We start from the raw sequence: 24585 nt of genomic DNA, 5'->3' as shown, positions 1-24585 counted from the left end.
TCTCTCACATACGGGTTCACGCTGGCGTCACTCCATGGATTCGCTCCTGACTCGCCTGAGTCAGCAGACCCTCTTGCTGCAGTGGGAGCAGGGCATTTCCCCCCAGGTCCAGTACCCTCAGCTAGCCGGGTGGCAGAGATTCTGCAGGCCAGATGGAGCAGGCAACAGGACACTCTTGGGAGGCTCAGGAATTGTTAGGAAACGCAGGCCTCGAGGCAGTGGCTCCCAATTTGATTGAATAAGCGCTTGGGTCTATCTTTGGCTGGTGCCCCACCTGGTTCTGTGACTCTGAATGTGCCATGAATGCTTTGGGTTGGAGTGGGAAGGAATTGCAAGTGGATTTTTGATGCACAGCTAGGGAAAGCCCTGGCTAGCACCTTCTACGGTTTTACCAACCTGCCCTTCCTGCATCCTGTCATCCCAGCACCTCTCTTTATAGTAAGCTGAAGATTCAGCCTGGGAGGGAGCTTTATACTGCAGAGCCAGCAGCCTGGGAGGGAGCTTTATAAACTTTATAAGCTTTATACTGCAGAGCCAGCAGTGTGGGGCAGCAGCCAGCTCCCAGGAGCTGGGCCGGGAGCCGGCACGTGCCAGCTGAACAATTTAACAGCAACCAGAGCTGATAAGCTGAAGCTTTTTGGTTAACCCATGTACCGGTTAAACTCTTCCATCCTCCCTGGGTAACCTCTGGAGCCTTACAGTCCAGCGGATCAGGGTGGAAGCTTGTCATTGGGGAATCAGAGGGCTGGCTGGCCGGCCCTGCTGTGCACCTGTTCTACTGGAACAGAGACAGAGCCATTGGTCCATCCCCTCTCACCCCTGCGCCAGTCAGAACCTGATTCCAAATTTTTTGGGCCTATTTCCTGCAGCAAAATATCTCCCAAAGCCCAGACAAAGGTATTTCTAGCGACGCGTGCAGCCTGCCAACCCGCTCGGGAAGCCAGCGAGTGGCTGAAGGCTGGGAGAAGAGAGGTGACGGAGAGCTCAGATCAAGTGTCTGGGCTTTATTGCTGGAGCCTATGGCTTACATAAAGAACTTGTCCCTGGGCAGCGACCTGCCACATGGGCTACGCAGAGGGACTCTGTAATGTATGGGCAGGATTCATTGTATGAGCACCAGGCCATCTTCTGTCCCAGCATGGAGGGGAGGGGGCTGATCCTAGATGTATTTCCAGTGAAAGGAAGGGGGAGATGGAGTCACGCCGGTATCCTTTGGGTAGGCTGTGAGGGTCGTACCCTCTAGTGGCTAGTTCCACTCACTACGCTCATGGTGTAGTTCCTTTGGCTGGAGGGGGCTGGTGCTTGTGGGGCTGCAGGTCCAGGATTCAGTCGGGGGGATTGTTGTAACCATACACGGAATTGTAGCGTTGAAAGCAGCCAGTCATTCTGCTGCTGAGGAAAGTGCATCTGCCAACCTGGAAAGTGCAGGGTGCAGCCATTAGCTCTGGAGTCTTTCCCATTCTTTAGATGCCATCTGCAGCTTAGGAGATGGGTTTCTAGGAAAGGCAATGCACACACAGGGCTCAGAACATCTAGGCTCAGTTCCTGCTTCTGCCACAGAATCCCTGCATGACCTTGGATGAGTCACTTAGTTTTTTTGGGTCTCAGTTTCCCCATCTATAAAATTGGGGGGGAGTATAACATTCCCTCCTCTGTTGGAGAGAGGGGACTGTCTCCTACTAGCACAATGGGGCTCCCATCTAACTGGAGTGCCGAGGAGCTACCATCCTCCTCCCTGGTGGGGTTTTCCAGACCTTATTGGCCCCCTTCCATAATGAATGAGTAGAACAAGAAGGGGACCAATACAGTCCGTATGTGGGAGGCTAGTGGCTGGGGCACGGGGCTGGGACTCAGGAGAGCTAGGCCCTGGCCTGAGCTCTGCCACTGATCTTTCAGGTGGTCTGAGGCAAGTGACTTCCCACCTCTGTGCCTCTGTTTCCCCTCCCATACATGGCCTGTCTTACCCACTTAGTTTTCAGGCTCACACAGGCTTTGCGTGTGACTACATGTAACCCACATATCTGCTGGGTGTGGTGCACTGTCCCCTCTAGGGGTACCATGGCCACTTACAAGAGTATAAAGAGCACCTCTCGTCCAGTCTGAAGTAAGCAGTCCTGCCCCTGCCCTGGGCCAAAGACCCTGGACTCATTCTCTGTGTCAGCAGGGTCTCCAGATGCAAGTGGGGTCCAGACAGCTCTCATAAACTCCGTGGCCTCAGCGAGCCCAATCAAGAGCTATTGCCTACTACTCTGCCTGCCACCACCTGCCCCACGGCCATTCCTGTGGCTAACCCAAGCCCACAGGGCTCTAACTCCCCTCTGTTGGCTCCCACCAACTGCCACGGCAAACTTGACACTCCGGTGTGGGGCAGCAGGCTCCCTGGTAACTGAGCCACCCTGGCTGTGTTCTCCCCCGTGACTTTCCTGTGACATCTGCTGCCTCTGCGAGCTGCAGCAAGATCCTTTCTCTTGGATGAGCCGCTAGACCCTGTGGGAGGCAGGAGGAACAGTTCTGAGCTGCGTGCCATCGCCGCTGCGCCAGCCACTGCCCCCCACAAAGCCCTGGGGCCTGAGAACAGCTGGCAGCTCAGCTGATGTATGAGGCCGGATAAGGACACCCAGGGTGCTGAGGGAGCGCAGCCTGGGGTTTTTGTCCGGGAACTAAGTAGCTCTGACCAAGGAGATGTGTGCAGGGAATTGAGCAAGAGGGAGGCCGGGATCAGATCCCTGCCACACATGGAAACGAGCAGAGTACCGCTGTCTGTCGCTTTCCAGGCCCCTGCGGTGTTTGCAGACGGAAGCTGGAGCAGATACAGGGATGCTGTATGTGTGTGTCTCTAATCCCTTGACTCCTACAGACCCTGCAGGAGTCTTTGCCAGGCAGAGGCCGTGTGGGGAGATGCTGCAAGTAGGGTGAGGCTTGGGCAGAGAACAGAGGGAGTGGCTAGCCCAGGGCTGGACTGCCGGGTTCCTAGAGCCAGTACCTAAATATCACACCACTCTGGAATCCAGATGTGCAAAGTGTTTGCCCAGTCGCCAGCTGGAGAGCAAAGCTGGATTGGCTACTATATAAAAGTGCCAGTCCAAGGCCCGTTAAATCTGTCCAAGCAGCTCTCAGTGACCTACGGCCATTGGCAGGGACTGGTCTGAGAGGGGAATTGAGCTCTGTGTCTCCCACGCAGCAAGACCAGCGAGCTGAGGCCCCCAGTCACAGCCAGAGTTTCCTGTAAGCTGAGTGCTTGTGTGGTCGCTCAGGAGACATTCACATGCTGCCCAGCTGATGAGCAGGGTGCCCATTGCTAGGTTCTGTGTTTCCATTGGTGGTGCACAGTTGCACATGTCTCAGAGCACATAAAAATGTATTCCACACATGGATGGAAAACATTAGAGGGACCATTGGTCACAGCCTGCTCCCACTGAAGTGAATAGGAGTTCTCCCTGAGCAAAGCTGCAGGATTTGCTCTGCACCCGGCAAATCCTGCTCTCACATACAGCCAGAGAAGCCCCTCTCCCACCTGACTGCTAAGCCGGCACTCAACCCTTTCCAGTTTTCTGCCCCACCCTGCCCCGGTCGTCTCCTTAGCACGTAACAATTCAGCCCCTTTTAGCAACCATGCTGGATTCACCAGGGACAATTCCCTTGCTTTAGAATCTTCCCCTTCCTCATTCTCATAACAGGAAGATGAGTCAAGATCACCCCTCCCCAAACAGCAGTGGGAAGGGTCAGAGGCCAAATCAATGTGTAGATTGACAGCTAATTGTTATTGCCTCCTCCTCCAAAGCAGCCCATTGTGCCCAACTGAGGGACTCAGGATAAAACTTGTGTCATCGTCCATGCAGATCCAGCCTCTGGTATTAGGATGCCCGTTAAGTTTGAACCGTTTGGCAGGGAGCCAGCAGGGGGCCTGGTTTTTGTTTGGTCCCAGACTCGGAATAGTTCTGCAAATTCAGATCTGTCATGGGCAGAGCACCTGAGGTTTAGTGAATTCCCCAAATTGTTCTCTAGTTGGCCATGGGCGGAGAGAATAGAAAATGGGCTTGTCTGGGGACAGTGCATGTAGCATTTGCAGGGGGGTGACCAGGACTGCCTTGCCTTGGCGTGGAAGGCTCTGGCCTGTTTCCATCGTGTGTAATGGCCAAGCTCCTGCAGAATGCAGAAGTGCAGGGACTGGATTTGCTCTCTGCATATGCCCACCTAAGGCAGGAGGTCTCACCAGGGGGGCTGTGACCTTCCAGAGGGGTCATGACCCGGTGTCATGCTAGTCATGAATGCTAGAAGGCCTCCACTAGATCCTGGCTGGGTGGGAGGAGGCCCCAGAGAGGAATGAGTAGAGAGGCACTGCTCTAGGCCTCTCTGTGCACAAGGGAAATGGGCCCTTGTACCCACCCTGTGGTCCCCCTTGCACCTCATGGCCACATGCAAATACTCAGAGCAGGTACCAGACCCTGTTTGCATCCAGCCGGGCATGGATGGAGATGTTGGCATCATCACAGCAGCATGGTCAGTCCCCCCAGCTGCCTGGACGGTGCTCTGTACTCCTGCCCAGAGGCTAGATTGGCCCTGCACAACATGTCCGGCAGCCCAGCTGTTAGCTACTTCCACAGCAAGTGACTTCTTCTGTTATGTGCTATGGAACAGCCTCTAAGGAGGTGGGGAGAACAGTCTGCCAGCTGGCCAGAGGATGACATGCAGACCAGGAACATAAACCCAAACCTGAAATTTCCCTTAGCCTGGAAAGGGGTGAAGCAACCTTCATGAAAAGCTGGTTTTAACCGATTCTCTTTTCCACCCACAGCGGCTAGATTATTTGCATATGCCCCTTGGAGAACTGGAGTTAGCCCACGTTCCTGTTCTTTGGAGGGACCACAGATCTGAGCTTCCCCATAGCTACCAAGCCCCAGCCTGAGAAAAGCAGACAGGGCCTGGCTGTGTGTTTGGAAGAGCCTGATTCAGGGCCCATTGGAGCCTTTCCCTTAAATTCAGCCAGGGAGCCCAGCCCTCACGGAGAAGGCGACCATGAGGCAGTGCCCCAAATGACTCCCATCAGGCACTGCGGCGTTTCAATGAGAGATCGGCCTTTTCCAAAGCAAGCAGGCTGTGTTGGGAAAAGCATGTAATTGAAAACCCCTTTGGAAATGGAGAAACAGTTGGGACAGAAAATTTTCTTCCAGCCCTGGTGCTGAGCCCAGGGGAAATCCTATCCCAGTGTCACAAGGGGAGCTGTTTAAAATCTGGCCTGGATTTTAGGCCAGAGGCTGAGCCCTTGAAGTTTGGGACGTTTAGGTGATCGTCCAGCTTCGTCCATCCTGGTAGTTCATTGCCAGCTCCAGGAAAGTGTGCGGTGATCCCATGAATGGCGGCACAGCTGTACTTCTGAGACAATCCCCGGGCAGCAGTGTGTTGGAGCAAGAGAGCCTTCCCTTTGCAGCTCTGCTGACAAAGACTTTCCTTAAATAGAGGGAAATAAGGGGTGGAGAAATGAATGGGCAGAGAGCTAAAGACATCTGATTGCCTGGGGAGGCCGTTCAATCACTGTCAGTTCTTTACTGCATCTAATCTAGGGCTGGGATTGAATTTCACAAGAGCTTTAAGACTATTGACTAGATTTGTCTCCAAGATGTTTGTAATTTTATAAACTGCCAGCATGCAAAGCAAGCGGGAGGGGGGAGGATCTAAAATAGTTTGCAGAAAGCAACTTTGTTCTTAGAGCCAACATAAGTCAGTTGTTACAAGGGGAGACAGTGGGGCGGAGTGGTTAGGGTGGTGGACTAGCAGTTGGCAGACTAGATTCTCCTCCCAGCAGTATGACTTGGGTAAATCACTTCCCATGTCTAGACCAGGTTTGGCAAAGTTCCCCTCCCTGTTAGGCTCCTACATAAGGGCCAGATGTTTAAGGATACCCAGGAGCCAGGCAGAAAGCTGAGCTCATTTGACAAGTGTGAAGGGTCTGGCCTCTGTTTCCCTGTTGTAAATTGGGGATATTTGATGCCTGTAAGTGTTCACAGACTGACATGCGGGCTAGACTGTGGGCAAGAATGAGGGTGTGACTGTCAGCTCCAGGAACAATTTCAGGCACAGCCCATCCGCAGCCTGGGTAATGGCAGCTTCCAGCACAGAGACCCTGGGTCTGCTCAGCACTGGGTGGTTTCCACAAAGAACCTGCCAAGGAGCCAGGGGTGCTGTTCCCCTTTGGAAACTGGGCCGAATCCCACCAGTGTAGTTCTCTCTGGCCCAGTGATTCCTTCATCAAGCCCATATCTTATGGGTGAGTTAGACCGTGTTTCTTGAGAGACTTGCAATAGGAATGTAAAGAGTTTTAGCTGATCCACCTCATCTGTGGCTGACCTGCTCCAACAGTTGACTTACCCGCATCATTATCAATATGCCCTTTATTTCCAGTTGGAACCTGGCTGATTTCAACATCCACCCCTTGGATCTTTGGGCTGGTTCTTACATGGCAGGATCCTCCCTGCATCCCTGCAGGGCTGGGCAGAGGCATAGCTGGCATGGAGACCTTTGGGGGTACCGGCTCTGCTGTGCCTGGCTGGTGGATACAGGACATGGCTTGTTAGCAGCACTTTGTAAAAGAAATTTCATGTGTGGGCAGCCAAAGCCCTGCTCCATGGGCGGAAAGAGACAGGACTTTTCATTTGCCGTTTGCCATCGCTTGCTTTCTCCTCTCTTTGGGCTGGGCAGCTCTCCTTTTTTCAGCTGCTGGATTGTATTGTTCTCTAGTTTCAGCTGCTAGAAATGGTGCCTCTCTTTGTCCCTGTCACTTTCATCTCCAATATATTGGAGCATCAAGGACACAGACTCTGTGATCCCTGCTGCTTTTTAGCCCTGTGCCAGCTTTTCATTGCTACCAGGGGTTTCCAGACACAAAGTCAAACCAAACACATCCCAGACCAACACAAAAAGCACCTTTATTTGGTAGAGATCTAGGAACAGAGCTGGTGATCCTCCAGGGGCCTGGCTCTTGATAGAATAGCAGCTCTGTGCTCCAATGTGAAGCGTCTTTTTCTTTGTGTTTGTACAGTGCCTAGCACAATGGAGCCCTGCTTTGTAATAGGGATGTAATAGTATAGTCCATGGGTTCCCAAATTGGGGAGTGTGCCCTCCTGGGGGGGCATGAAGAAATTCCGGGGGGGGCACAAGGTGACCCAGGCCCCTCCCTCCCCCCCCCCCCCCCCCCCCCCCCCCAGGTTTTGCTGCTATTTTTGTTTTTCATCCCTGGTCAGTTCCTTTTTTTTTTTTTTTTCTCAACAAGTTTTGCTGCTGGCGGGGGGGGGGGGGCGGCGTGAGGGTTTCTCAAAAATAAAAAAGGGGGCATGATGCTGAAAAGTTTGGGAACCACTGGTATAGTCGATTAACTGATAAGCAAAAGTGTATAGGTTAATGCTATAGACTACATACATTTCCCCTCACCCCCGCCCCTTGCCAGTAAATTTTTTAGTAGGCTGGCCAGCAGCACAGCTCAATTCTGGCTCACACTGGGTCCGGGACCTACCCCCACTGTGGCTCTGCATTTAAAATGTATTAGGAGCCAGGCGGGCAGGCAGTTTGGCTCAGTTCTGGCTTGTGCTGGGTCCGGGAGCTCCGACACCTCCCCCCACCCTGGACAGGGGCTGCTGCCACCTTGAGCTGCTGCCTCTGTATCAGAGGCAGCAGTGCAGGGTGGCAGGCAGCCAGTCTGCGAGGGGCTCCCCTCACAGACCAGCTCCCCGTGCTGCCGCCATTCCCCCCCCTCCCCAGGACTATAGAATAGTCGACTAACCAATACAAATTCACAAGGTTAATTGACTATTCAATTAACCGATATTTAACATGCCTAGTCTGTAACGGGGACTCCTTGGCCCTCTGGCCAGACAGATAGATACATTGTAAGCAGGGAATGGAGGAAAGAGAGGTGTTGGTTTGCTGGCTGTTTGATTTACAGACTGAATTATAATGTCCCCTCCCCAGGCACACCGGAATGAAGAGAAACCGCTGTCTTCACCAGCTCTCGTCATATGACATGGTGCGTCCATTTCAGAAACCACCCCTCCCCCACACCTGCACTAGCGTGACATGGGGGAGGTCAGTGAGCGGCATGCTTTGATTCAGGAGTGGCAAAGCCTGGCATAACCCGGCTGGGCCGAGTTCCCAGGCTCTCCGAATGCGTAAGGGTGAGAGCCCAGCACCCTGCAGAGAAATACAGACCCGTCCAAACTCCAGTGCCCACTTCAGATCATTGCTGCAGCCGGCATTTTGAAGGAAGTAGCTTTCTCCTGGAAATCTCTTTCGGTCCCCAAGGGTTCCAGCCTCTAGTAGCCATTAAAGGGCCCGCTGAGTTGTTGGAAAGGGACTGCTAGCATGGCTGCGTGCCAGCTGGTTAATAACATTGCCTTGGCCTACATTCTACCCCATGCTTCCGCTGGATGTGAGCTTGTGTTTCACTTTGTGTCCAGAGTGCGCTTGTGCTGGGGTATAGCTGACCTGACCCTGCCCAGAAGTGGCTGCACAGCAGTGGTGCATGATTTGCCTGTGGGTGGTGAATCGCTTTAGGATCCTTTGGGATGAAAGGCGTCATCGAACTCTAAATACAGTTCTAACAGGGGCGGGAGGGGGAGGGGAAGAGAGCTGTTATCAGGGCTCAAAGCTGCCTTGATTTAATTTTAAAGAAAGAATGGCATAAAACCAGCATATTCCCTGCAAGTATGCACTAGCAATTATCAGTTCAAACCAGAGCCCATTATACACACAAACACCAGCCTCACTGCACACCTCCCTCTGTCCAAAAACCTTGGTGAAGAAATAGGCCATATAACATGCCATGACAATTAAAATACAGTGAAATGAATTGATCTCCACAAAGCTCTGGCTAGAACTCGGGGCTCCCTTTGATACCGGGCTGAGTGTGTCTAGCTACAGATGCGATGTCAGACCCATTTAGTTAAGCTGGTGGAAAAAGGCAGCGCAGCTGCACTTAGGGGCATCACCATAGAATTTTGTTCTGATTTTACTCCATCTGGTATAAGAAACTGACATTGTTAAATGGGGAGCCTGCTGTTCTCAGTGCAGTTGTAGGTATTTCCATCACCGGCGCTTGTGCCCTTAAACGTACAGAGGCAATCTCAAGTTGATTGATTTTATTTCTTTAGTTACCCAGATGTAAATAAACATGATACATCCTGATGATATGATGCAACAGCTAATTAGATGCCTCGTTCCATAGGATGACCATCCTGCCACAAAAATGTAGAGAAGGATCCAGTATGCAGCTCCAGGACTGGAAGCTTCATCAAGGACCCTTTTGTCCACTAGGCCACCTAAATGCATTCAACATGCGTATACTGTTTTCCACTGTCTCCCCATAGCACCCTGTTATAAGGCTGACACTCCAAAGTTATTCATATGTGTCTGCTAAGAGAAGAGGGTGCTTTCGAGGCTGGTTGGAAAATGCTGGGAGTCGAAATCTAAGTGTTTTTTTTAAAGTCTCAGTTTCAATGACATTTTGCCATAACACCCCCCTGAAATGCTGCGTTTTGATAACACCAATGTCCCATTTTTGAATTTTCATTTCAGCGTTTTTTGGGGGGGTTGTTCTTTTTTGCAACGGCTGTCACTGTGGATAGGATAAAGGTCAAAATAAGAACAACACGATCAGTTCAGTGAAACTGACATAACACCAAACAGGTCTTTTGAAAACTCAATGTGGTGGAAAATGTTGACTCTTTATTTTTGGGGGGAGGGGCTTGTTTTTTGTTTCCCATGGAAGAGAAAATCTGCTTCTTGCCTCCCTCTAGCTTTCAGTGTTCATTTTGGACCCTGTCTAGGTCATGAATATTCCTTAAAACCAGATTTCCAAATCTTCCCAACCTGATCCTCCTCTCTCTCATATTGCCCTCCGTTCTAGCCAGGATTTGCCCAGCACCCTCCTCCCATCTACCAACATGCAGGGGGATTTGGACACCCTAGTTTGTAAATGCGGTAGCTGGAAATGGCTTGCCCGAGAAAGACCCCGGGGAGATCCGTATTTGCACACGCGGTATGAATACCTGGGCTGCAATTGACAGCACAAGTCCCCAGCTGTGGGGAGAGAGGTTTAATGCTGTAAATGTCAGTGCCTGTCTTGGAAAGGACTGATTTAATCTCACACTCTAACAGCGAGCTGGCAGATGGCTTGGGAGCCCTGGCCAAGCCAGACACAGAAGGATTTTTAATACTGGCCCTTGGGAGTTAAAGCCATTCAGAGAACGGCTGGAGCCTCCTGCTGCCTTGTTGTCTCTCAGCAGCACTCATGCCAGGTGTGTCGGAGTGGGGGTGGGTCTCAAACCCAAAGAGGTAATTGACAGCTTCTAGTGTAGAACTGGCTCTGCTGTGTCATGCACTGTCTTAACACGTGATGCTTTGTTGAGCAAAAGGCTTCCGGGAGACAGCGTGGCCCATTGGCTGGAGCACGGAGCAGAAGCTCAGCAGAACGGGGTGGTAGGCAGCTGTGCTGAAGTTTCTCTTTTACCAATACAGCTTCTGAGCACTCTGGGGTAGGCCTTGCCTCTGGCTGGGTGTCTTTAGGGTGCCAAGCACAGCATGGGGCTTGCCTCGCATGCCGGGACCTGCCCTGTTAATCTGCAGCACACTGGGGCGGTGTATCTCCTGTGCGCAAAGTGGCCACTGGGATCCCGCTACAAGTACACTTTGATCTGCTCGGTGTGGAACCGGGCACAGGCTAATACACGCAAGGGGAGCTCTAGGGCACGGTGGCTGGGGCCATGCAGACCGCCGCTGCCCAGCAGGCTAGAGGGCTGTAGATTTGCAGCCCAGTTTGCCACACACTAAGGGTATGTCTACATTAGCTCGTTAGTTCAAACTAGGTAGGGTAATTAGGGCAACCGGAGTTGCTAATGAAGATCCTAATTCGAACTACTACTCTGTGCTGCGTGTAGCCGCGGGCACGGAGTTTGGATTAAGGGGAATTTAAAAATGCCGGCGCCCAGGAACATGCAAATGAAGCCTGGGATATTTAAATCCCGGGCTTCATTTGCAACTCTGGTTGCCCTAATTACCCTACCTAGCTTGAACTAATGAGCTAGTGTAGACATACCCTAAGTGCCCCTGTCATGCTCCCACGATGGAGGAGGTCTGGCAGAGAGGGACATCCGGCTAGATGTGCACAAGGACCAGCCACGATGGCCTTGTGAATTCAGCCCCTTTACTCAGGCTAAAATACAGGCTCTAAAGTGGGAACCTGACAAGATACATCACGGCTGGGGCATGCCCCCTCTCCTGCAGATGGCTCTGCCCCTGTGGCCATGGCACGTGAGAGGGAGGAGCAGGCACAGGGCAGCGCTGATGGTGCTAGCAGGCAAATGCTGCGACCGAGGCCAAGTTCAGTCTGCCCGGGCGAGCTGTAGCCGTTTGCCTCACCCCAGCGCTTCTTGCTGCAGCATCTCTTCCCCTACTGGTGGAGGGGCCTTTGCTTCAAGGCCATTGCTTTGGCTGCTCACTTGGAAAGATTCTGTGCTGCCCCTGGTCTCCGGGGATCGCCTCTGCCTGTCCTCAGGAGATGGGGTGGGAGGGATGGGTGCTTATCACCCTGGGCTGGTCAAGCCAAGTCCCTCCTGGCCTACCAGCTGGGCCATTGCAGCTGACAGGCATGTCACTGCTTTAGCTGGAAACAGCACAGCCCTGTTTTAGGTGTGAAACAGTCAGTCCAGGTCACGAGCTCTGTCTGATCTGGGGTTTGAATCTAGGACCTTTAGCATCGGCGCCAGGCTTGCTCCCACTTGATCTAAAGGAGTAGCTCCTTTACTGCAAGCAGTAGTAAGCTATTAGCTCTGTGCACTGGTGGGCTATGGTGCATACTTTGCCAATGGCTCACACGCAGGGAAGGGGAGATATGCCTATGGTTGAATGGCATCAGCAAGACACCCATGATGGCTCCACTTGGAGCCAACAAGGCCTGTTGTAGTAACTAGCTCCAGCCGCCCAGCCCACTACCCTGGTTGCTCAGCATCAAACATACGTGGCACTGAATAGCTGACTTTGCTGCTGAATAATGCTGACTTAATGTCCATGAAAATAGCGAGTTGGCACCCAGAGGGTCCTACTGTGCATTCGGGAAAGCCAGCCCTTTATTGGCTGCTGAAATGCTGCTGTCTCTGGGTGGAGTGAAAACACTGCTTAACATGGCACCGCAGCTGCTATTATTTGTGCTGCTGGACTACTTAGAAGGTGCCACATGAGATCAGGACCCCACTTTCCATCCACAGTCCATGTGCCAAAGTGCTTGTCCTCTAAGTAGGTATGGCGAGGGGGGGGGGGGGGAAACTGAGGCACAGAGTGCTGGCTGTATCTATGGTCCTATAATAGGTCTATGGAACCCAGGTTTCCCGATTCCCAGGCTCATGCCCAGGCTGTTAGATGCTGGTGCCTTCCCCGTTAGGAGGATGCGTAGCAGATTCTCCCACCCAGCTGTAGCAGGAGGGGGTTCAAAAAATCAGGACAGAATGGCTCACGCTGGGGTTAGCCAGGGGTTGCTAGTCAGTGCCTGGGAGCTCAGCTTCCGCTTTCTGCTGGAAGGCAGTTCCAGGGCTGTAAATCAGAGAGAGATGTTTCTCTGCCACTGTATCTCTCCTCCCTGGAGCAGGGCTCCGCAGGGTCTCGCTCGGCGGTAATTGATCTGACTCCGGCCTCCAGAACCGCTAGCACAGGCCGAGAAGAGACAGCAGCAGACGTTTCAATTATCCCGTGAAGCGGGGGTTGGGATCAGCTTTCCAGGCTGCGCCATCACACCACATTTTAATCTCGCTTGGCTGGACCGGCCTGCCTACCACTGGCCCCACCGCCCCTCGTCTAATCCCGGTGAGCAAAGAGCACACGGCAGTCACTGCCTGGCGCCTGCCTCCATCCCAGCAGCCCGGCAATCTGAAGTCACAGGGAGGGGGTGATGGCAGACATGCCTCCTTGGCAGGTGCCAACGCTGGGTGGGCACGGGGCCTGATACAGCTGGGCAGATGTGCACCCTGTATTTTAGGGTGGTGTGTAATTGGGGGTCAGTACGATTGTTTGTGTACCTCCGTGGGTGTGTGCATGTGTATGGCATGGGGAGTGGGCGGGGTGCGTGTTTGGTGTAGCTCTGTGTACATACATGAGTGTGCGTAAGTGCGCTCTGTGTGTAGCTTTCTGTGTGTTTGGGCCTGTGTTATGCCTTCACATGTGAGAAATGTGGGCCAGACCCACAAGCTGCATTGTGGCTGTGGCGTCCCCTCAGAAGGCTGTCCCCCCTACAGCTGTGGCAGGCGAGAGAGGGCAGCAGGCAGTGCAGTGGCGTATGCCCAACCGCTAGGGAGAGAAGATAGGGAGCTGAGTCCCATGATGGGCTGCAAACAGGAATGCAGGACCATGAAGTGTGGGTGTCCAGGAACAGGACTGATGTGGGGCAACTGCCCCACACTGGCCAGAAAGGGTTAAAGCAGGCTGGAGGGAGTCAGTGCAGAGCCCTGTCCAATCAGGGAGAGGCTTTTAAGGAGCCAATCAGGGTGTGGCTTGCTGGGGCAGGCCTGTATATAAGGAGCTGCCCAGCAGAGAGAATCAGTTAACTCCTGACCAGGGAACATGTGGGACTTGGGTCCCAAAGCAGCACCTTCGGAAGAGCAGGGCTGGGTAGGCTCAGGGGGGGTGGAGAGGGAGGCTTCAGCCTGATACCTGCCAGGCTTCAGCCTTGCTACAAGGGCCAGGAGGGTGCAAAGAGTCCCAGGGGAAGTGGCCCAGGGAACTAGGGCAGGACAAGGCAGCTGCTAGTGTCCCTGGGTTGGGACCTAGAGTAGTGGGCGGGCATGGGTCCCTCCCACCTCCATCCCCTTGCACTGTGTCTAGCCACCATTGCTGTGCAGCCTGGAAGGGCAGTGGTTGGCCCCTGAGGTGAGGGGCTAGCCTCAGGCTGCAGCTGGCCACGCTGGCAGGTGCTAGATGAAGGACTGCTAATAACCCCTGGAAGGGGGAGGTGAGACCACTGTAGGGGGCGCTGCCAGAGGGCAGTGTCCTGAAGAGGATGCCGTGGTTGGGGAGCAACGTGGGTCCAGACTAAAGGCGTAGAGCATGTACAAGGGAGACACCAGCCTGAAGGAGATGCCCTGCTGACAAAAGGAATAATTCCCTGGAGCTATCAGCAGGAGGCACCACAGCAGTGAGTACCGCCCCGGTGACACCTGGTCAGATTCCTATTTTTACAATCCCCTCTGCTCCTTTGTTTGTACCCTGGGGTTCTTTCCTTCCTTTCCTACGCAGCTGAGCACCATAGTATTGCTGTAGGATGTTGAACAGCTGCTGTGTTCAGACCAAGAACTGGCTGCATTTCAGGAATGGAGAGATGGTAGTCTTGTCCACTCACAGTCTGCAAAGTTCTCGGACACCTCTGGGAATCAGGAATGATCCATCTGTATTCAGTTTAATGATGGGTCATGTTTTGCCCATGCGACTTCCATGACTGGCTACAAACTAAGGATGTTAAGTATCAGTTAACTGACTAATTGAATAGTTGATGCATTTTTTTAAGTGTAGGGTGCCTCCCCCTTTTCACTTCAAAAGCAACAAAGTCTGGGATCAGCTGGGGACTCCCCTGCTGACCCTGGGCTCCCTGTGGTGCTGCCTCTTTGAAACACTGTGGCAGCATTTCTAAACGGCAGCACCGCACAGAGCCCAGAGTAAGCTGAGTCCCCAGGAGATCCCGGGCTCCATGCGGCGTGGCTGCTTTGAAATGCTGTGAGGAGCCTGACACCGGGCTCCCCACAGCATTCAAAGCAGCAGTACCGCACACAGCACTGCCGCTTTTAAGTACACTCCCTCTTCTCTTCCTCCTCCCTCCCCCTCTCCCCCCCGTTGCTGCCTCTATCTAATAGAGGCAGCAAGAGGGGAAGAGGCAGCAAGAGGGGAAGTGTTTCCCAACCAGTGGTATGAATACTCTTAGGCTACGTCTACACTGGCCCCTCTTCCGGAACGGGCATGTAAATTTCACTAGTCGTCGTAGGGAAATCCGCGGGGGATTTAAATATCCCCCGCGGCATTTAAATAAAAATGTCCGCCGCTTTTTTCCGGCTTTTAAAAAAGCCGGAAAAGAGCGTCTAGACTGGCCCCGATCCTCCGGAAAAAGTGCCCTTTTCCGGAGGCTCTTATTCTTACTTTGAAGTAAGAATAAGAGCCTCCGGAAAAGGGCACTTTTTCCGGAGGATCGGGGCCAGTCTAGACGCTCTTTTCCGGCTTTTTTAAAAGCCGGAAAAAAGCGGCGGACATTTTTATTTAAATGCCGCGGGGGATATTTAAATCCCCCGCGGATTTCCCTACGACGACTAGTGAAATTTACATGCCCCTTCCGGAAAAGGGGCCAGTGTAGACGTAGCCTTAGACTATGTCTACACTGCAGGGTTTTTGTGCAAGAAGTCTTTTGCAGAAGAGTTCTTGAGCAAAAACTTCTTGTGCAAAAGCGCGTTCACACCTTAAAGTGCATTGCTTTTGCGATGTGCTTTTGCGCAAGAGAGCGTCCACACTGCATGGACACTCTTGCGCAAGAAAGCTCTGATGGCCATTCACAGAATGGCCATTAGAGCACCTGTGCTTTTTCAGATAGGCTCTTTTTGCGCAAGAAACCCTGTGGAGTGTCCACACATGCCTTTTTGCCAGCGGCGGATTTAGGGCAGGGCGAGCGGGGCGGCTGCCCTGGGCCCCACGCTTCCTGAGGCCCCGCGCATGTGCCTTAGCACCACAGCGCATGCGCAGTGTCAAAGGGGGGGGACCTGCAAAATTTTGCTGCCCGGGGCCCCGCGGCACTCTCATCCACCCCTGCTTTTTGCGCAAGAGCTGTAGCACAAAAAGGAATTATGCCTCATAGAAGAATGTATACCTACACCGGAAAAAGCCCTCTGTTTTGCCGTTTTACTCTCTATTTCCTTGTGTAAAAATGCACTTGAGGTTTGGATGCTCTACAGGTTTTTGCGCAAAAACAGCTGGTTTTGTGCAAAAACCCTATAGTGTAGACATAGCCTAAGAGTATTCATACCACTGGTTGGGAAATGTGCTTGAGAGAAGTCTAGGGGGTACGTTAATACAATTGAAATTTGGAGAAAACTGAATTTTTGTTTTAAGTTTTACAGCACTTTATTATTTTTGTACTTTTTACACCCAAAAATTTCATCGCCTGCCCGGCTACGATTAAGTTGTTTAAACAAATGTTCTGCAATGGTAAAAAAAAATGGTGTGTGTCTGAAAACTGTAGGTACTGGGGGGTACTTTAAAAATATATAAGGGGATACTTTATAAAAAAGGTTGAGAAACACTGGACTATCTGTTAAGCATTTACTTATCAGATAATCAACTAGTCCTTCACATCCCTACTACAAACGGGTGCCAGCTGTTGATTCCCATTGTGCCGTAAACACAGCCAAGTGCCCACGGGTAGTGCTGTATTATCACTTGTGAGTCACACAGCACAATGAAGCACCATGGGGTACATTTCAGAGGCTGGTCGGTCTGTCCCATAATATCCTCAGATGATTTTTCAGACCAATGCAGCGGCATTATGTAAATTGCAAGATGAAAACGTGTCCCTGAAAGAAAGTTTTAAAGACAAGGAGTTGTCCTGCCTCATTAAGAACACAAACTCACAGGACACAGCTGGCTTCCAAATAACCATGTTTGCTAACTATACACCGGATCTGTTGACAGACAAACCTTTTAAAGGGCTACTCCTCAAGTCCTATGCACGATAGGGACCTTACAATGAAACCAGTTCCCATGTGCTGGCTCAGTGGCTCCGCCTAGCACTGAGGAAGCCAGGGGCCGTGCTGACATTCACGCTGCGATACAAAACAAACCTCCCAGAAAGGATTGGGAAGGATGCCCCAAAAGGATGACAGTTGGCACCATCCAGCTGCATTCTGCTGCATCAGTCACATCGTGTGCCATTTGCCCCCGGTGGTGGTTTCCCTGGTTAGTGTGCAGTGTGAATGAAATGCAGCGAGGACTGAGCCATTACCGAGTGCTGAGCATTGCAGTTTCTTGGTCTAATTTAGGTGAACACTCCCTGATTTTGGACTGTTGCAGTGTCTCATCATGCTTTTTATTGATAGTGATGTAATGTTTAAGGCACGGGAGGGTCGATAAAGGATTCCAGATGGCTGCTGGTTTTGCTTTCCTGATTATTAGCAATAAGTCATGAGGACAGCTTGCTCTGCTGTTTCCTTTGCAGATACAGTTTCTTTCTATGCAACTACTCTGGGGAGAGAGGACAACCCCAGCCCCCTCTCACCGCAGCAGCTTGGGGCTAGGTGAGAAGCGCCTCTCCATGGCTGCTGCAGCTCCAGCAGGCAGAGCTGGTGGAGGGGTGCATATTCCCTGGCTGCGGGACAGACAGACACATAGACCAACAAACACAAACTCTCTGAAATATATAGTCAATAGCTGCCCTTTGCTCCATTCCTGCCCCCTGCTGGCCCAATGGGGTTATAGCTGTTCTGGTCCCCATCTCTAGCCCCTTACTGCCCCCTGTGGTCATTCTATTGTATAACTCCCTCCTTTTAGACCCTTCCCTTTCCATTTTATGGGAAACAATCCCATTCCAGGCACATCCCATTGTCTTGGCAGAACCAAACCCTGATCTTGCGTTATGATGAGAGGAAGCTGCCCACCAAATTTGGTGGTCCTAGCTCTTAACGTTTAGGAGGAGTTCTTGAACAAGCAGACAGATGGACAGAGATGCACATTTCTAAAATACAAGGTAAGATTAATCTCACAGCAAAAGGACTAAGTATTCAACAATTGGTTAATAACATCATAAAAGCATCCTGATTGGTTAATAACTAAATCACGTGGGGTTTTACTATCATGTGCTGCATTGAGCCTCTGGAGAGGCATTAAAGAGCCACTTGCAGTCCCCTCGCCTCAGTCTGAGTATTGTGGCTCTAAGACAAGAACCACCAGGTAGATACAGACACAGAGGAGCCAGTACAAGGAAACACTGAGGCAGCAGGATGGGTCATGAGTGCAATATTGTCAAGTGTGGTTTTTGGCATCGCAGCGAAGGAGAGATTGAAGGAGGGATGTGGAAGGGAACGGGAAGAATTGCTCCCTCCTTCCCTGCATTCCTGACACACACATGGAGTTTTCCCCCTGAATTGCTGAGTAGGATTAACAGCAGAAAGAGCGAACCGTGGAGCTGGGCTCCTAGAAGGGTCGTTTGCACAAGAAGAATCACACAGCACTTTGTTTCCTGGCATGGATGATTTTATTTCTCTTTGATTTGGGTCTTGAGCCAACTTTGTGGCCCATGTCTGGGCCATGGCAGGCTGAGAGGTACATAAGGGATGGGCTCTGCTCTGGAGAATTTACATTCTGAACAGGGGAAATATGGGGAAGCAGGTGGATATTTTACAAAAGGGGAAACTGAGGCACAGAAAATGAAGGACTTGCCCGGGCTCATAGGAGGTGTCTGTGGCCCAGTCAGGAGCTGAACCCGGATCTACTGAGTCTCATATTTGTGCTTACCCACAATACCTTCCTTTCCCCTGTTGTGAGGCACACACATTGATAAACTACATGGGCAGTCCAGGACGTCTGGCATAGCTGATCCTATCAGTCACCTCGACCAGGGTTTCCATGGTGTAGGAGAGAGCAGAATTTGCTCTACTGTGATTCAAGGCTGTGACTTTGGGTGGCTTCCAGAGATGGAAGGCAGCCATCTCTAGTATTGTCCAGACTAGAGTTTTCTTAGTTAACGTGTAAAAGGCAAGTTTTCCAACTATCAGTGCTGTGGAGCCGACAGAGCCATCTGCCGTGTGCAGTGCTAGTCCAGAGTGCCTCATGCAGCACCAAAGCTTGCCGGCAGAGTTTGCTGTCAGTGGGAGAGTGCAGGGCTGCAGTTGGAAATTCCACCTTAAGAGCACCGAGGCCGCCAGAGAAATCTAATTTGGGCTCCTAAAGCAAGCAAACGTAAGCAGGGAGGCTGCTGATGACTCATAAACAAGTACCACTGGGATGGTGGCTTTACAGAGCCGTCTCTCAAAACCAAACTAACCAGGGATTTGAGGCTCATGAAAAGAACTGGCTCGCCGTCCCTTTATTCAGCCACAGACTGGCACAGCGCAGCGCGTCTTCCCTGTGGCGCCCATGGGATTCAGCCCTACACAGGCAGGACTGCCTTAAAGGGGAGAGGCCCCACCAAGAGGAAGTCTAGCTCAAGGGCACTTGGCTCAGGTGGTTACTTGGGTTCATGTCCCCTCTGCCACAGACTTCTTGTGTAACCCTGGGTAAATCTCTGTGTGCCTCAGTTGGCTGTCTGTACAGTGGGGAGAATAGTGTCGCCCTACCTCCCAGCGGAGGTGCAACAGTAAATATATTGACGATTACAAGATGATGGACTCTGGCAGTACCATAGCTAGTTGCAGTGTCCTGGTCACTCCCTGCTCTCTTCTCACCCCAAAGGAGCTGGCGTGAGCCCTCCTTCTGGCCAGCGTGAGAAGGTGGTCGCTCGCACCAGGCTTGGCGTAAGAGCGGCGATTTGGCTGGAGGTGGCTCTGCCTTCAGCCATTGCCTCCCTGGCCTGCTTTGTGACAGCATCCTGGTCAGTGCACTGTCTTGAGAGCAAGTCCGTCTCCCCCTGCCACCCACGCTTGTAAGGAGATGAGTTCGGACCAGGCTGGGAGAACTGGCATGAAGGGGCCCCACCTCCCTGTTCCTCGGACCAGGCTGGGAGAACTGGCATGAAGGGGCCCCACCTCCCTGTTCCTCGGACCAGGCTGGGAGAACTGGCATGAAGGGGCCCCACCTCCCTGTGCCCTGGTGTTGATGCTCTGGAGCTGGGCGGCTGGTGTATGCGGCCGAGGGAGGTAACGGTGCCCTGGGTTGTAGCAACCAACACACTCTCCCTTCCTTCTGGCCTATGAGAAGGGGGCAGGGAGGGATGCAGTGCTACCAGCCCCTGTTGCACCAGCACAGCTAACAGGGCTGAGGTTCCTCCTGGCTATGACTTAGGAGCCTCTTAAAGGCCAGGCTGGTGGGCCCCAGCTGCAGTGGAGCGGTACAACAGCCCCTTCCCAGCATCTCCGAGCTCTCCACGGGCTGCAGCACTGCCTGCGGGTGTGGGGCGGCCTTCTCGCCATAGGACGTGCGGCTTTGCTCTGGTCGTCCAGCCCAGCAAGGGTCTATTTTGAGTGAGACATCAGCATCTTCTCTGTGTCAGTCCCCTCACCTTTTTGGAGCAGCTGCCAGGTTAGCTCTGGGCTCCACGTTCTGTCTCCAGCCTGCAGCATCTCTCCCTCCCTTCCCATCTCACGCTGCTGGGAAGCATTGCTGGGCCCCACCCCTGAGGCAGCTGCATTTCCTTGCTGTGGGGGAAGGTGCGTTTGAGTAGCACTTTTGGGGATGTAGTTGGGTGAACGGTGGCCGACCGTTACCCTGTTCTGTCCTTTCCCAGCATGCACTTGGTCCGGCTTGCTAGAGCCCCAAGGCGGATGTTGGGGACTTGGCCCCGCTTCAGAGTGGAACCGTCACTCCCATCCTCCCTTCAAGTGAGCTGCTGAGCCATGGCGAAGGGATGCGTTTCTGCTGAGTGAACGCAGCACGCTGGGCTGCGCACTGAATGGCACTTATGAGACGTCAGCTGCTTCTGTCGTCCTTTATTTTTAGGTCCTGCTCACTAGCGTCCGAGGAGGGAGGATGGACAGCCTCCCGGGGGCTGGGGCAGAGAGCCCAGGTGCCATCCCAAGGCTGGGGCTGACAGGGCCTGTCAGGAACCATTTGGAAGATCAATAACTCCCCAGCTCCGCAAGAGTGAGAGGAATCCAGGCACCTCCATCAATTTGCCACTTGGAACGAAGGAGCCCAAGGAAGGCAGGAGTGGCGGCAGGAATCCGGGTGTGATGCAGCGGCAGTGATAATGTCGGGGAAAACCTCAGCTGCTCAGGTGTCTTTCTGCTTTCCTCAGCAGGGCAGTGCGCAGGCATCTTCATTTTCCCTTTCGGCTTCTCTCTCCGGGCTCTGCCTCGCAAGGCAGGCTGGGCAGTCACTGTGACAAGGGCATTGGGGGAGTCTGGGCAGATGTGGCGCATGCAGCAGATCCGGGCTCTGGAACCCTCTTTAAAAGGAGAACGAGCAGCCAGCCCCCTGCTCTGGAGGTTAGGCTGGGGGCTATGGCTGGACATATTCCTGGAGGTGTCGTCCCAGGACATAATCTTCTCTCAAAGATGAAGCTTTAATCCCTGGAGGCGTGGCCACCCTATCGGAAGGGCTGGAGTGGCTACAGAGCAACTGCTCTTTAGGAAAAGCCTTGGGGCTTTACGGGCCAGTGACGGTGTCACGGCCTCTGAGGAGCTACATAGACACATCCGCTGAGTTCCTGGCCCTCCATCTTCAAAGGGCTCTACTGCTGTTAACTTATTATGAGTGATGGGACGCGAGTCTCACCCTGGGTGTTCAGAACTGCAGGGTTATGGTGATTTCAGACCCCTCTCTACTCACCTAGCATCACCTCACCTTGCACGGTGACGACTACTGAACTCCTGTTATGGAGGGGAAACTGAGTCACAGAGGGGTGTGGTGACATGCCCCATCCTGCCAATGGGAGGCAGGGCTAGACACAGAACTTGGGAGTTCTTAGCCATGTGCTCAGCCCATTAGACCATAATGCCCTCGGTAGTGGAATGCTGCCTCCCCCCCCCCCCCCCGGCTTGGCTCATCACTCCTTCACTGGACTAAGCCAGGCCCCTGGATAGCTGAGCATGGCACCTGGAACTGCCCATGCCCTCTGCCTTTCTGCCATTGCTGTGTTTGACCTGGGGCCAGCCTGACCTCAGTCCTGCACTTGATACTTCGGGGTGCATTGTGGTAGAGCCCCTTAGTGCCAGTCTGCCTCCATCCGGCTGCAGAACGTGGCCCTGTGGGGAACACTTGCCAGTGTTGCTCTGCTGGCGCTCCTCCCAGTGCCAGCCCCATTCGCAGCCAAAGCCGTGCATGGACCCTAAGGGCCTGCCCTTCCGCTGCACTAATGGAACCCAAGCCCCCGGACCATTGCTCGCAGGTCCTAGAGTCTTCTACCCCTTCCTGCTGCCCATTCGGTTCCATCTCATTACGCCCTGGGCGCTCAGCTCCCGGGGAATTACTGCCTGTGCTTGCAGGGAGCGTGGATCTATTCCTGCATTAACCATGTAATTAAAGCCTGTCATAGTAATTTAAGACCCAGGCAAGTGCCAAAACACTAATTGTGGCCATAGCTCAAAATCATTCCGAGAACGCTGGGTGCAAATCACTTCGCGAGGGTGAGAGCAAAGGTTGCTGGCAGCAGCTTCCCATTCCAAGCACAAGAGCAGCAGGCTGTTACAAAGGGAGCGAAAAGCCCCAGGCCAGAGACTGAGGGATGTCGGGTGATATGGCTGCCTCGGTGTCAGTGGAGTCATGATGCTTTGCAGCCTCTGGGGATGTGGCTCATTGATTTCAATCCTGTTGTGGCTGATTGACACCTGCCAGGAATCTGGCCCCTCCAAGGTCGGTGACTGGATGGAGGACAGTCACGAAGGTGGGAGAAAATGCTAATTCGTCGGCTAGCGTCACCTCAGGAGCCCTGCTGCCCCAGTGGGGGTACAGAACAGCAGGGCTTGCCCCAGGAGCTTCAAAGCCTGGGGCTGGGTTCTCCTACCGGCTCCAGGGAAAGAGGCCAACAAGCCCGGATGCTTTCGGAGTCTTAACAGGGACAATGGCCACCCTGGATGGGATGGACCTAAGATGGAAGAGCACTGAGGGTTCATCTACACTGCAACACTATTTCAGAATAACTAGCGCTGTTCCGAAATAACTTAGTCCACATCTACACAGCAGGCAGCTATTTCAAAATAGTGTCAAAATACTGTCAAGCTGGAGGACTTCTTACTCTGACTCCTGTAACTGTCATTGTACGAGGAATAAGGGAAGTGGGAGGAAGGGTGCTGTACTTTGAAATAAGCTACGCAATTGACATAACTCGAAATAAGCAATGCAAATTGAGCTAAGCCCTGCAGTGTGGATGCACCGAGTCCTGAAAGAGAAGCCGCTGCAATTCACCCACCTCTGTCAGCAGGGGGCGCTAGAGAAGCAAGGGGTGCTACACCATCCCTGGCCAAGGGGGGAACATGGTTACATAGGTAGATCAGTAACAAGGACATGTTCGATCGAGCCTGGCAATGGCTGACTTGCCACCTCATACTTGGAAAGGGGCAGGAGTGTAACGTCGCCATCTGGCTTCTGCCCTCGTTATCTGGGTCACTAACGGGAGAGGCTTTCAGTGCAGGTCACTTGCTCCTCATACTCACGGAAACTTCCCTTTTCACCTCTTCTCTTGTCACCTTCTCCAAGTGACCCAGCCACGGCCACAGGAGGTGTCAGATCCTGCATGGGATGGAGGAATTCATGTCTCTCTCACACGGTTTGTTATGTAGGACCCAATTTGTGGGTGAGTGACACAAGGGGACCCAGATTTTCAAAGCAACTCAGGGCACCAGAAACTGAGCTCTTCTGGAAACCTGGCCCTTATTTTGATGCCTGAGTGAGCGCTGAGCCCGTGCATACTTGGCCCTATCTCTGGGTGCTGAACACTGAGAGAGCTGGTCCTGAGCACTTCTGAGAATCTGGCCCATTGTATTGTTCTAGTGAAAGGTGCTAATGGCGACCACCAGGTGAGTCTTGGATCCAAAGACAATCACAGAGTGTAACATGGTGCGGCTCATTGCCATGGCACCTCCTGTTAGTCGCTTGGGAATTAGCTCAATTCAGCGCTGGAGCACCCCCTTCTGGCCGTGTCTTATCTGCTGTTACCTGTTGTTCTTCACCACCTAGTGTTAGGACCCTTTAGCCCCCACACTCTGGGTCCTTCCTCCCAGGGAACCTCCCCCCTCCCCCCGATTCTCCTACATCTACCTTGCTTCAGTGACCCACTTCTAGTCATCATCTAGCCCCTGCCTCGGGAAAACTGCCATCTGACATGGCCACCTTTCATAGGCAAGAGGGTGTGGTCTTTTGCCTGCCCTGGCTGCCTTCTGACAGCCCTAGTATCCTTCAGGCCCCTGTTACTGGGCCTCAGCCTGGGACTACTCAGGTTGGAACTCCCCTGGCTTACCCTGTCTTTCCCCAGCACTGCTCTATCTATAGTACCCTGGTGAGCAGGCATCTAGGTCCTTCTCCCTCCAGGGCTGGAGTGAGAGTGCGCTCAGCCTGGCCAGCCATCTCTTTTATACGGCCCTCATGAGCTCTTAAGTGGCTGCAACAAGGCATCTCATGATTGGCCCATAGCTACAGCCCTCTCCCAAGGCTCTTTGACCCCTTTTTATGTCTGGAGCGGGATGACCGCCCTGCTACACAGACCTAGGCTGTGTCTGCACCGGGAAGGTTGGTGACAGAAGTGCTGTCGACATGCAGAAGTTGGCAAAAGTGAAAAATGGCCAAACAAGTTTTTCTGCCTCCCATAGTCAACTGTTTCCTGGCCACGCTGCTAGCACCCTATGGACAGACAGAGCAATGCATTGCTCCAAGCATCCCACAGGGCAGTGTGGTGAGAAGTCAGAGCTGATCCCTGCAATTCTTGGGATTCCC

At 52.9% G+C, this 24585-nt stretch overlaps 1 protein-coding gene across 2 annotated transcripts in view; it reads left to right on the top strand.

Annotated features, from left to right (window-relative positions):
• LOC112544163 (uncharacterized) overlaps positions 1 to 8418 on the top strand; it is a 41682-nt gene extending 33264 nt beyond the window's left edge. For both annotated transcript variants that reach the window (XR_012897097.2, XM_075904933.2), the window contains one exon: positions 7963 to 8418. The gene's annotated coding sequence lies outside the window, so the exon portion shown is untranslated. The remainder of the gene's footprint in view (positions 1 to 7962) is intronic.
• Positions 8419 to 24585: the final 16167 nt, after the last annotated feature.

The sequence above is a fragment of the Pelodiscus sinensis genome, chromosome 21, assembly GCF_052426305.1.
Source record: "Pelodiscus sinensis isolate ZL-2025 chromosome 21, ASM5242630v1, whole genome shotgun sequence".
Taxonomy (NCBI): Eukaryota; Metazoa; Chordata; order Testudines; family Trionychidae; genus Pelodiscus; species Pelodiscus sinensis.
Note: the sequence above shows the minus strand (reverse complement) of the source record. Positions and strands in the feature narration are given on the sequence as shown.